The sequence below is a fragment of the Eptatretus burgeri genome, chromosome 3, assembly GCF_056783735.1.
Source record: "Eptatretus burgeri isolate ZD-2024b chromosome 3, Ebu_testis_v1, whole genome shotgun sequence".
Lineage (NCBI taxonomy): Eukaryota > Metazoa > Chordata > Myxini > Myxiniformes > Myxinidae > Eptatretus > Eptatretus burgeri.
The window spans coordinates 86,718,563-86,731,185 of record NC_140963.1 but is presented as its reverse complement, the minus strand read 5'-3'; positions in this window follow the sequence as shown (position 1 = coordinate 86,731,185).

The following is a 12,623-nucleotide window of genomic DNA, read 5'->3' as shown; positions in this document are numbered from 1 at the left end:
AAGAATAAGAAATCAGAGCAAAAAAAACCTAAAACCAATAAGCAGGAATCAAAAGGTCAAAATAAAACAAATTACAATCCCATCCTTTTTATCCCCATTGTCTCCGCAGTGCCCAGAGGGGGTTAAAAATGAGGGGTAGAGGACTTCTCCTTGGCACAGCCCTGGATTAACCATAAAGCAAAATAAGCACGTGCTTAGGGCCTCAAGGGAAGAGGGGCCCCACAGAGGTTTTTTTTTCCAGTGCCGGATTTACAATGGACCATGGTGCAAATGTTGCAGCTGAACCAGGGCCCACAAAAAGGGGGCCCCACAATAAATGAAAAAAAAATACATATACAAGATTTTTTTTTTTTACACATTTTTTATGCAATGTAATACTGATGCCGTAGTATTTACTGTAAATAAACCTTACTGTAAGTTTTGTTTCATTTCGAAAAATAAAATTTCATTTTACGGTTTAGTATTGTTTTTATTTTGGAATACATCTACTCTATGGGGGTACCATTATCTTTTCAGTGCTTAGGGCCTCTAAAGGTCTTAATCCGGCCCTGCCTTGGCATGAACCCGTTTCTTTTAGACGACCGGTGGGATATTGTCCAAAGGAGCTTTCCCTTTATCCCGGCCTCTCATCTGGTGCTATTTAACATCCAAATCACCTGGGTTGATGTCCTCCGAGCCAAAGGAGGAGCAGGTTCCTTCGACCTCCAGCGGTGGGGTATCTTAAGATGAGGATGTTCCTTCCATCTACACCACCAAAGCAACCACCTCTCCTTTAAAAGGATCCTTCCCTGCTCCCTCTGCGGGCCCGACACCTGGCGTAACCACACCTGGTCTTTGTTTCCCCTCTCCTCATTTCTGTCCTCCACACTCCTCCCCTCCTCCTCTCGCTCTCTCTCCACCGTCCCCTCCTCATCCTCTGCCGGGCCAACACTCCCGCCCCTGCTCACAGATGCACGCATAACTCTGCAGGAAGGAGTGGAAGGTGTGCTGTGTGCCCTGGTAAACCAGAGGTTGCACTGCACCGGAGAGGTGCAGCACTCCCTCAAATGTCCCAGCTGGCCACACTGTGAGCAAAATTGTTCATTGCACCCAGAGACGATGTGGCCCAGCAGTCTGCATCTCCGCCATACTTTCGGCTGATCTGTGTAGAAGATTTGCCCATGGTTCTTCCCAATAACTATCCCATTAGGGGTATGGGTAACATGCCATCCTTCTAACTCAGAATTTAACACAATTTTGCCGTGCTCCATTCCATATACCCAGAGTATATCGGATAAACCGTGGTGGGGTTTTTACATTACCATAACGAGACAAACAGGATTTTACATCATAATCAGCCACGCTCTCATTGTAGAGGCAGACCGTCACACCCCTCTCATGATCAGAGAGGGCCTCGACCGCTAAATCAGCAACATAACCAGCTGACTGAGCATTAGTCGACTGCGAGTAGATGATAAATGGGGTTTCTGGGACGCCCATTCAAATGAATGGGGAAAAAGGGAAAAACTTTCTGAGCCAAGCTCCAAAAACCCAAAATAGGAGACTCATTCTCTCTCCATCTATCCCCTTCCCTCCCATACAAGCAAATGTAAAATTGAGACTCATTTTCTCCCCCTCCCATACAAGCAAATGAAAGATTGAGACTTACTGATGAAAGCACTTCTTCCCTTTCATATTTTCATTCCACTCAAAGAGCGAACCAACAAATATTTGCCCATGTTCTACTTCAGGGAATAACTTAATTTTCTTATAACATTCATTTCCATCGAGTATATTCACTTTATCTCTTCAAGCATGAAAGAAAGGGAAGTTCACTATCCCTCCTTCGGTTATGTAAAATTGGGAAGTGTCTTTAAGAGCACAGTCGTGCTGTGAAAATGAGGAAGTATTCTGTGCCCACGTCTCTCATGGTTATATCATAAATCATCAGAACACTAACCGAACAAAATTTAGCTAAAAGCAAACAAAAACAGCTTTTAATAAAAAGAAAAGATAAAATCTCTATTTCAGTCCTCACACCCGAACCAAGCCAAAAAAATCCCGAAGTCATTTCCTTTATGAGACACACCCTGAAAAGCCCATTGTTGTGTAATCTCCCATGATGTCATCAACTTGTACTATTTATTGCTTTGTATGCTCGGGCTTCGTATTTATTGCTTGGGCTTCGTATGTTTTGTTTAGAGAATGGATTGTGCAGATAATTTCTCCGACCTTGCGGATAAATCGTTTTCACAAGATGACAGGTGAGATCCTTAACTCAATTAATTATTTGTTGTTTTATACAGAATTAAATCACTATACAACCAATAATTATTGTGTCTTTTTCTAACAGGTTGTCCCCAATAAGAACATCGTTGAAAACTGATGTGAAAAATGTGGTGTTTGAATTCCATGACGAATGGCAAAAAATGAATGACTTCCTTAAAGACAATCAATCATTCAGAAGAGAATTGAATGACATTATTGTTGGCTGGAAGGAAGTCCTCTCACGTCCTCTGACCTTGAATGAGTCGAGTCAAAGATGAAAAATTAATTATCCATGTGTGTGTGTATGTGTGTGTGTCTGTGTGTGTGCGCGTGTGTGTATTCGTGTGTATGTGTGTATGCGTGTGTCTGTGTGTGTCTGTGTGTATGTGTGTGTGTGTGTCTGTGTGTATGTGTGTGTTTGTGTGTGTGTGTCTGTGTGTGTGCGCGTGTGTGTGTATTCGTGTGTATGTGTGTATGCGTGTGTCTGTGTGTGTGTCTGTGTGTATGTCTGTGTGTGTGTGTATTTTTGTGTGTATATGTGTGTATTTGTGTTTGTGTATATGTGTGTTTATATGTGTATACGTGTGTGTGTTTATATGTGTATGTGTTAATATGTGTATGTGTGTGCATGTGTATGTGTGTGTCTGTGTGTGTGTGTGTCTGTGTTTGTGACTGTGTGTGTGTCTTTGTGTGTGTGTATATGTGTGACTGTGTGTGGGCATGTGTGTGTATGTGAGTGTGTCTGTGTGTGTGTATGTGTGAGACTGTGGGTCTGTGTGTGTCTGTGTGTGTATGTGTGTGTATGTGTGTGTATGTGTGTGTCTGTGTGTATGTGTGTGTCTGTGTGTGTGTATGTGTGTGTCTGTGTGTGTATGTGTGTGTCTGTGTGTATGTGTGTGTCTGTGTGTGTATGTGTGTATATGTGTGTATGTGTGTGTGTCTGTGTGTATGTGTGTGTATTTGTGTGCGCATATGTGTGTATTTGTGTTTGTGTATATGTGTGTTTATATGTGTGTGTATGTGTGTGTGTGTCTGTGTGTTTGTGTTTGTGTGTGTATTTGTGTGCATCTATGTGTGTATTTGTGTTTGTGTATATGTGTGTTTATATGTGTATGTGTGTATGTGTGTGTGTCTGTGTGTGTATGTGTGTGTGTATTTGTGTGTGTATATGTGTGTATTTGTGTTTGTGTATATGTGTGTTTATATGTGTATGTGTGTGTGTGCATGTGTGTGAGTGTCTCTGTCTCTGTCTTTGTCTCTGTCTTTGTCTCTCCTCTGTCTCTATCTCTGTCTCTATCTCTGTCTCTGTCTCTGTCTCTGTCTCTGTCTCTATGTCTCTGTCTCTATGTCTCTGTCTATATCTCTCTTGAGTGTTGACTCATTATTATTATTATTATTATTATTATTATTATTATTTTCAGTTTAAACACCTGTCTGGATGAATCAAACACACAACTTAGTCTTCTGGAGGAATCTGACACGACACTCAATCTTCTGGAGGTAAAAGTTATATTATTTTATTAATATCATGATATAATCATCTTTATATACCCTAATTGTTCTTCCCTATTTGTTTTGAACAGAATATGTTGATCGAGTTTCAAAATTACAAACCATCAGACTGCTGCGAAAGAAGATTTTGTTCAATGTTTGTAATCTTGTTTTATTATATATGCTTTCCTTATAATTATCTGATTTTGAATGACAAGAAAAGAAAAAAGGAGATGTAAAGGTGGGGGGGGGGGGGTTGGGGGAGAATTCTGGTTGGGGGGGGGGTAGGTGCACCACCCCCCCTCATCCCTCTCCCCTCCCCATGTGTGTGGGGAAGGGTGTGGGGTGGGATGAGGGGGGTGGTGGGTCAAACTGATGAGGAGGGTGGTGGTAAGTCCAAGGAACTGTACCGATGACATCAACAATTTAAAAAAGTTAATTTGTCCATCGCTTGGCATAACCTTTTTCAAAATGAGATTTCCACCTGTATATTCCTTACTATATCACCAACTTTGAACTTAGGCTTTCTGGTATTAATCTCTTTTTCATATTTTAATTTTGTAAATGTTATCTGATGGTTTAATTTTAGTTGAGGTATGAATCGTATCATTGTACTTATCTACAATGTCCTGAATTAAAGATAACCATTGTTGTGAACCGAGTTGAGTGAATTTTTTTATATGGTCTCTCTTTTAAAGTGCAATTAAAACGTTCAGTAACAACCGCTTTTCCTTCATTAAAGGTGCTGTATAATGTAATGTTGTTATTTTTAAGAAAATTCATAAATGTTTTGTTGTCGAACTCTGTACCCTCATCAGTCCACAATTTTTAAGGTTTTCTCTTGCTTTTATTGAATATCTGTTGGAAAGCTAACATAAGAGTATTACCTGTTTTGTTTTTCAAAGGGACAACCCACGCATATCTATTCCTCAAATCAATAACGGTTAAAGTATACTTGTACCCCTTATCATAATTGAGTTAAATTAATTCAGCAGACCAGATATAATCAACTTCCTTGGCTTCCTTCTATGAAACTTTGTGATTATTGGTTTATGTAATTCATCAGCTAATTGCTCTTCAATCTTAATGACATCATTAGAGCCTATAAGTTTTTGGAATTTCCAAGCCCAAGTTTCAATTTAGCACTGATCATCTTCTTCACGATGAACCTATCAACTTTTCTCTCAAGGTTGGATTTTGCATCAGAGACAAATTATACAACATTTCTCTATCGGCTTCATGTTTTTCTTCCAACGTTGTGCTATTTCCATAATCAATATCGTGTCTCATGCACACTTCATCAACCCTATTGATAGGTTTGCTCCATGGTTTAGGATTGTCAGCCTCATCTAATATTTTATTCAAGTTTGTTCCTGGATTACAGAAAGAATACCCTGGTAGATGTAATTCCCTGGTATTCCAGTTGTTGTAAATTTACTTCCTGATAAAAACTTTTGTATATCTCCCCCTCATTTGTGTTTGGTGATGAATTCACTCTTTTTTGAGCCTCACACCGAACATGTACCTTTTTGTATAACCATATTATTTTTACTTTTAACATACGAGATATTTTTGCTCTTGGTTTTCTTTTTACATTTTGGACAATAACTCATTTATTTATGTGAAAAATTTCTACAGAGTGCGAAAACCTTTTTAGTTTCCAATGTGCACATTTGAATCTTAATTTTTAAAACATAAAGAATCCTGAGAAATGTCTTCACTCTCTCCTCCATTTATTTAAGAAAAAAAAATGTAAAACTTTAATCAGTCAATTACAGCAACATCATCAATAATATAATCTTTTCCTTCTTTCTCTCCTTTATCTCCACTTTCTCGTTTAAATCTTCTCCCTAAAACCGATGTTAATAGTCTTGACGCATATATTTCCAATAGAGCTGCCAATTTTTTTTTCCTCCTCGGTGCGTTGAGAATGATTTATTTTCTGTAATACCTTTGATCTTTTTATAATCTCACTGGTTTCCATATTTTTATATTTATTTATTCTCTCTCTTTCCTACCTCTCCCTCTCCTCCTTCTCTCTCTTCTCCCTCTCCTCCTTCCCTCTCTTCTCCTTCTCCTTTTCTCTCTTCTCCTTCTTCTCCTTCTCTCTCTTCTCCCTCTCCTCCTTCTCTCTCTTCTCCCTCTCCTCCGCTCTCTTCTCCCTCTCCTCCTCTCTCTTCTCCCTCTCTTCTTTCTCGTTTTTTTCTCAGTTTCTTCAACTCCTTCCCCATCCCTTACTATCCTTGAACCACTTTCACCCCATAGAATATCATACATATACTCATCTGGATTACTTGATATTCCTGCATTCAAAATAATTTTTTTTACAACAGGAAACCAATAAAATTTGTTCTGATTTTCTAAAACAGCCTTGCGTTTTCTTAACTTTAAAATTCTTTCATTATTTAACATTTTTGTTAAATCCAAAGTTGTTGGTTTATTAACATCAGTATAAAGCCAATCTTTAATTGAAAATACCTCATTCTTATGTTGTAGAACATATTTATTAAAATACTGAATACCCATTTCTCGAAGGTATGCTTGGACACAGAAATGATAATTTTCTTGAAGCCTTCTTGCTGTCATTTATGTATTAGAAATATATGACAGATTAATATAATGACAGGAAATAACTCCCCATCTTCCAATAGTTAAATCAGTTTGTATTGTCTTACTTATTATATATAATCTTGTTCTTTGTGTTTTCATGATAAAAAACTATGGCAAAACTATTATTGATTTTACCCTTGTTAAATTATTTTATTTGTTGTTTGCTAATCGTGCTTCCACAAAACTCATTCTCGGCACCAAGTGGATAATATTCTTCCTTACGAGACTGATTTAATTGTTCAAGGTCTTCTCGGTTAATTTCAAGTGACCAATTATATCCTCAATCATTCATATTATATCCCCATTGTTCTATTCTCATAAAAACGATATGCTCTTCTTTATAAAATTTTATTATAATTGGAACTGTGAATTCTATATGACCCGGAGATAAAACCAACACTTCTGTATCTTTGGAATACACAGATGTTTTATTTAAGGATATATATTGTGATAAATCACTTAATCTCACCATGTCATTCGCATCAGTCGGGCTTGGATAATGTATTAATTTATAAGCATTTTTCATCTTAATATTTTTTGCTATACTATATTTCTTTTGTTCAACCTGTGCCTTTGTGTAATAATTTGATAAAGCAATATCCAGTTCTTGGGATACACCAAAGATAGAACCATCCTTACCAACATAAGTCATTTATATTAGATTAAAAATAATGTCATTAAATTTTTTTATTTTTGTTGAGTTGAAATAACACATACAGACATAATTGACCACAACACTTGGAATTTAATTATTGGACTTGAAATGTTTGATAAACACCATTCTGTAAGAATTTTATTACTTCAACAGGTGGTGGAAGACCATAGCTATCAAAATAAAATTTGTCTTGACTATTAAAAATACAAACCCAATGAGAACCTTTCCCACTATTATCTTCTAAGTTCATAATAATATACTTTGTATGTTTAGACACGTTTGTTAATTCATCCTCATTCAAATAACCACATGATGAATTTTTTATTTCTTACAATACTTGATAAGTTCTAAATTTGATGTTGTATTCTTTCCAAATTCTTTAAACTACTCATCAATGCTCATTTATTTATTAGAAAGATGTAATCCATTACCCCTTTTAGTTAATTTTACAGCTGCTTGTGCGATAGAAGAAAGCATATCTCCAACTAACAATCTCGCTTTATCAGGCAGACTTTCAAGTTTTTCACCAAAATCTACAATTACACCACTTCCACTAATTTGTTTCTCCAACTCTTTGTTATGTCTTTTCAATTCTTTTTGAGCCCGGAGTTGAGCCTTCCTTTCGTTGGCAGTTTTCACCGCTGTTGAAATACCACCCATCAATGCTCCAGCCACACTTAAACCAGCAAATACAGGAATTAGAAATGGGAGAAATCCTCCACTCATCTCTCTTATTGAATATTTCTTCAACATTGGTTTTGACATTTTAATTTTAAGTGAGCCAGTATCGTTCAAGATTTTCACCTGTTCTCTTGTGAGCAAAACATCAATTCTTACTGCTCCTTTTCTCTGAATTGTATTAACGTTAATCATACAAGAGTTTTGATTTTGAATACAAGATGATAGTTTATGAAGATTGATTTGATTAACATATACCCCAGTTTGCACTTTACTTCTCATTTATTTATCAAAAAAATTATGTGAGACTAATCACAACACCATTATCTGTATTAATCTGTAATTCTGTTTCTTCCAAAAGCAAACAATGTGTATCAACTTATTCACTCTCTCCTCTTTCAATGTATAGGGAAGTATCCACTCGATGAGACTTTATATTTTCCTTTTGAGCACTCAGGTCAAACGCAGAGATTGTGTGCAAACTTTTAAATGCTGTCATATCCAAAATAGGTTCTTTATTTCCATTACTTTCGCACACCTTTTGGTAAGACTTGTATGCTTCAGCAAAATCATTTTTTTCCCAATTAATTTCCAATCTATCTCGTGGATAAAAATGTTCCATCTCGAGAAATGCGAAGGTGTTTCACCTTAGCATTTTCACTCAACACATTATTCTTATCAGTAGCAGTATCACCATCTGGTTTAAAAAAAATGAGCCACAGATATCGTGGCTTTCCTTCCAGAACACCCAAATTCCACGTGTAAGTGGTTTGGTTCAGTTTATCGTGTTGGTATCTTCTTTTAAGGTATGATACATTGAGTGGTTTCTTTGAGTTAAGTCTTCCATTCAACATCTCTTCTGTTTTAAGATTAGGAGTATATTCACTAATATACCAACTAATTTCATCAATTAGAAATTTATTCTGAGCAGTAAAAGCATTAGCCACACCAAAAAGCAATCTATTTTCATTATCATTCCTTTGCAGTTGAAATCTAATTTTAAGACCATACAGAACTTTATCATGATCACAAAATCCAAATAGACCTTTAAGAGGAAATGCCACAGTAAAACTATTACCTGTTTTTGTGTAATCATTATACGCTCCTTTCCTTTGACTATACCCAGGGTCTGTGTTTGTTCCCGTTGCCATATCAGGAATAAAACCTTCGACAGCTCCCTTTCCCATTCTATCACGAAATGAATATAGTGTAAACTTCATCATTTCAGATGTAACAAAAACATAATCAACCACTTCAACTTCTTGTGTTCCAATATACAAACGAACACTATCAAACATTTTCCAGAAGAAATCATTTACGAGTGTAGTGTTTGTGTTATTCTCAGCCTTAGTGAATGTAAATTTACACAACAAGAAACTTTCGGCAAGATTCAAATATGTTTGTTGATTATTTATTTCCAAACTTTTTGTTCCATTTGCATTCCAGTCTGTTCCAGTTATTGCATTTACCTTGAAGTAATCTTCTTTTTTAGTGGAGTTTGAGATGACAATAGTATCATCCAAATCATAGATACTATAAATTGCTTCCATACTTGTATTTATTTAGGAAAAAAGATGTTAAAACTTTTGAAACCCTGACCCAAGTATTTGAATTATTTTCTGTCATTCTTGGGGAGACAACTGAGTTTTGCCTTTCTTTATTTCTTTTATTGCTTGTTATTTATGGGATTCCTTTTGGGCATCTTTTTTTACCCTTTATAGCACCCAGTACATTTCCCACAGCAGAAGCAGTTGAACCAATTTGGTCTTTATGTTTAAGAATAGTTGAACCTATATCCATTAGAGTATCAATGATCCCATCTCCTTTTTTTCAAAATTGATGTCCTACACCCCTTTGTCTCTTAGGTTTATAGTATCCTCTACCAAGATACACACCTTCACCCTTGTACTATGGGGAAAGGAACATCCCATCCCCTGTAATTATTTTATATTTTCCCAACTCATGTTCCTTCACAATAACCATCGTATTTATTTATTGGAAAACTTCACAGAGGTGAATTCTGATGGATATAATTTCTCCATGAAAAGAAATCATACGATTATCTTGGTCGGTTATCCTAAAATTTACACTGTGAATGGTTTTTCCTTACACAGGTAGATAAACCAGATTTTTGGGTTCCATATTGAATTAATAACCAATTGGGGTTGAGTATGTGCTGAATGAAAATATTGTATTTGATTTTATTCCATCATTATAAGCACCATCAATCAAATCACAGTGAATTAACACCGAATTTATTCCTGAGGATATTTGAATGACATTATCACTGTAAAACGTCCCATTAGTTTCAATCTTTTTTGAGGAGAAACCTAATAATTCTCTAAATGAATTATCAATTGTGAAATCAACCTTGTAGTTATTTTTAAGTTTAATCGTTGATTTTGAAGTATGTTTTTGAATGTCTATAACAATATTTTTTGGTTCATCACCCTGTTCTTTCATAAGACGAGCAATTTCAGCAGATATTTGAGAAATCTCATATGCTCCGGGTGAAACTGTTATCGTTTTGTATCCACTTCCGGGATTATAACTAAACTTGTCATTTTTCTCGGTGATATTAAACAAGGCATTCTAAGTTTCCATGGACAATAAAGATGCCTCATATTCTTTTGTTGGGTCAAGTTGTAGTGGGTATGGGAATGAAGATGTGTGGTCGCTTGTTGTGAAATTAAAACTCAGGATTGTGCTTCTCATCTTATTTAATATGGGATAAAATGTCTTTGTATTGATATTTATTAATTATTTTCATGTTCATCAACTGGTCGAAAATGGCTGATGCTTCATTGTTATTTCCAGCCTTCTTACTCCCTCACAGCAATAACAGTCTATTAACTAATTGTGATGGGTCATTTGGAAGAAATGCTTGCTCTGCCCCCTCCTAATGCAGTGTAGCATCCTCACACACATCTCATTCTATCTCTCTCTCTGTCTTTGGATGTGTCTGGTTGGTGATTATGTCTAAATGGTGCTTGTCTCTGGACAGAGTTTATCAGAGTCAGAGAAATATGTTGAAAAATATAACTAGAACTGCACTTGGTGGAGCGCATACCGACGCCAGGCTGAACATTTTACATTTTGTATTCCACTGATATGCCTGGTGTTGGCTTAATGGTGAGAGTGGTGGGCTTAGGATCCCAGGATCCTTAGTTCAAATCCTGCTTGGTTGTTGAATAAATACCAGGTGGGGTTGACTCTGCTTGTCATCCTTCTGAGGTCAGCAAAATGAGTACCAGCTTGCTGGTATCCTGTGTTGGAGTGGCAACCTGTCCAGCATTGTATCCAATAGCCAAGGAGACTGCTTTGGCAGCAGCAATGCTCTGTGCAGAGTATGGTCCCAATGGATGGATGGATGGGTTGACTCAGCTTGTCATCCTTCTGAGATCGGCAAAATGAATATCAGCTTGCTGGGATGATTGAGCCATTTGAGTAACCTGTATTGGAGTGGTGAACTATGCACGATTGTGTGCAATAGTCCAGGAGACTGCCTTGGCAGTACCAATGCCCTGTACAGAGAATGGTCCTGATGGATGGATGGTCTTTGTTTTTGGAGCTGTCTGGGTTGTGTTTGTTTGTCTCAGGATGTGTCCTGGCAGTGTTTATGTCTGTCCTGTGGGTTTTGTCTCCAGACGTGTCTGGGCTGTATATAGAGTATTGTTGCAGTTCTGCGAAGTTGGCACTCCTCCGAGGCAATAGCACCCAGCATATATATATATATATATATATATATATATATATATATATATATATATATATATATACATATATATATATATATATATATATATATATATATATATATATATTTTATACCTTGTCTCGCTCGTATGAGAGCTGACACACAACACACAGCAAGGGGTGGCCTGAAACAGGAGGGGCAGGAGTGGGAAGGACAAAACAGGGGAACAGAGACATTAGGAGATCTGTGGAAGTAAGAGGGATGGATGGGGAACATGGGGAATACAAGATGGACATTACAGGGACGTTCAGGAAGGAAAGCAGGGGATTTGAAGGAGGTGGGTTTGAGGTGGATGAACAGGGGTAGAAAAGATCGAGGATTTGGATGGGAGACGACAAGAGGTGGTGGTGAACAGCTGTTTTGAATTCCTGGAGGGAAGAATGGGATTGAACAGAGTGATCCCGATATAGCGATCAGATATAGTGATCCTCGTCCTGCAGCGTAGTCTGATATTTCAGATCAATTGTTCAAATTTACATAAAGGCACCAAAATTGGTACACATTTAGAATAATGTATTCCGAACAATTCTAGATATGGAACCACCCGAGATTGTGCCTTGGTCAGCTTCGGTGACCATTTTCCAAAATGGCCGCCATTCCACTTTAGCGAAATTGGCTACATGCTCTTATTTTCTTATTGTATTGGTGGTAGATATAAGGAAAGTGTAAAATTCAGTAAATTGACCATGAAAAGGCATATTCAAATATTATGAGCCAGTATTTTCGGTAAAAAAGCCATTATTTGATTTGTAAATTACTGCTCTCCTGAAACTTTTCGCTGAAATGTACCCATTATTGCCTGGAGAACAAGATTCAAATGATATTCATCACATTCAATGGGTTTGGAATCAACAAAAATTGCATTATAGATTACATACTTCACTCTATTTTGAAAAGGGAACTGATAATCGTGATGATGACAAACTCAGAAGATGTCGTCAAATTATTGCACACTTCACTTTGAAGCGGCTACGGTTTACTGTCTACTACCATTCGACCAGGACACATGGTACACGCATACATCAGTCTAGTACAATATGATTTTCTGAGCTCAAGTGTACTGGCTCTGGATCAAGAAGTCAACACTTTTACAAGCAATGCGACTTTGCATTTGCACATTCTAAGCTAGGCCGATATCTCAGTCTGTGTCTACTGCGTCTGTCTACTGGCATTCTCCTTCACAAG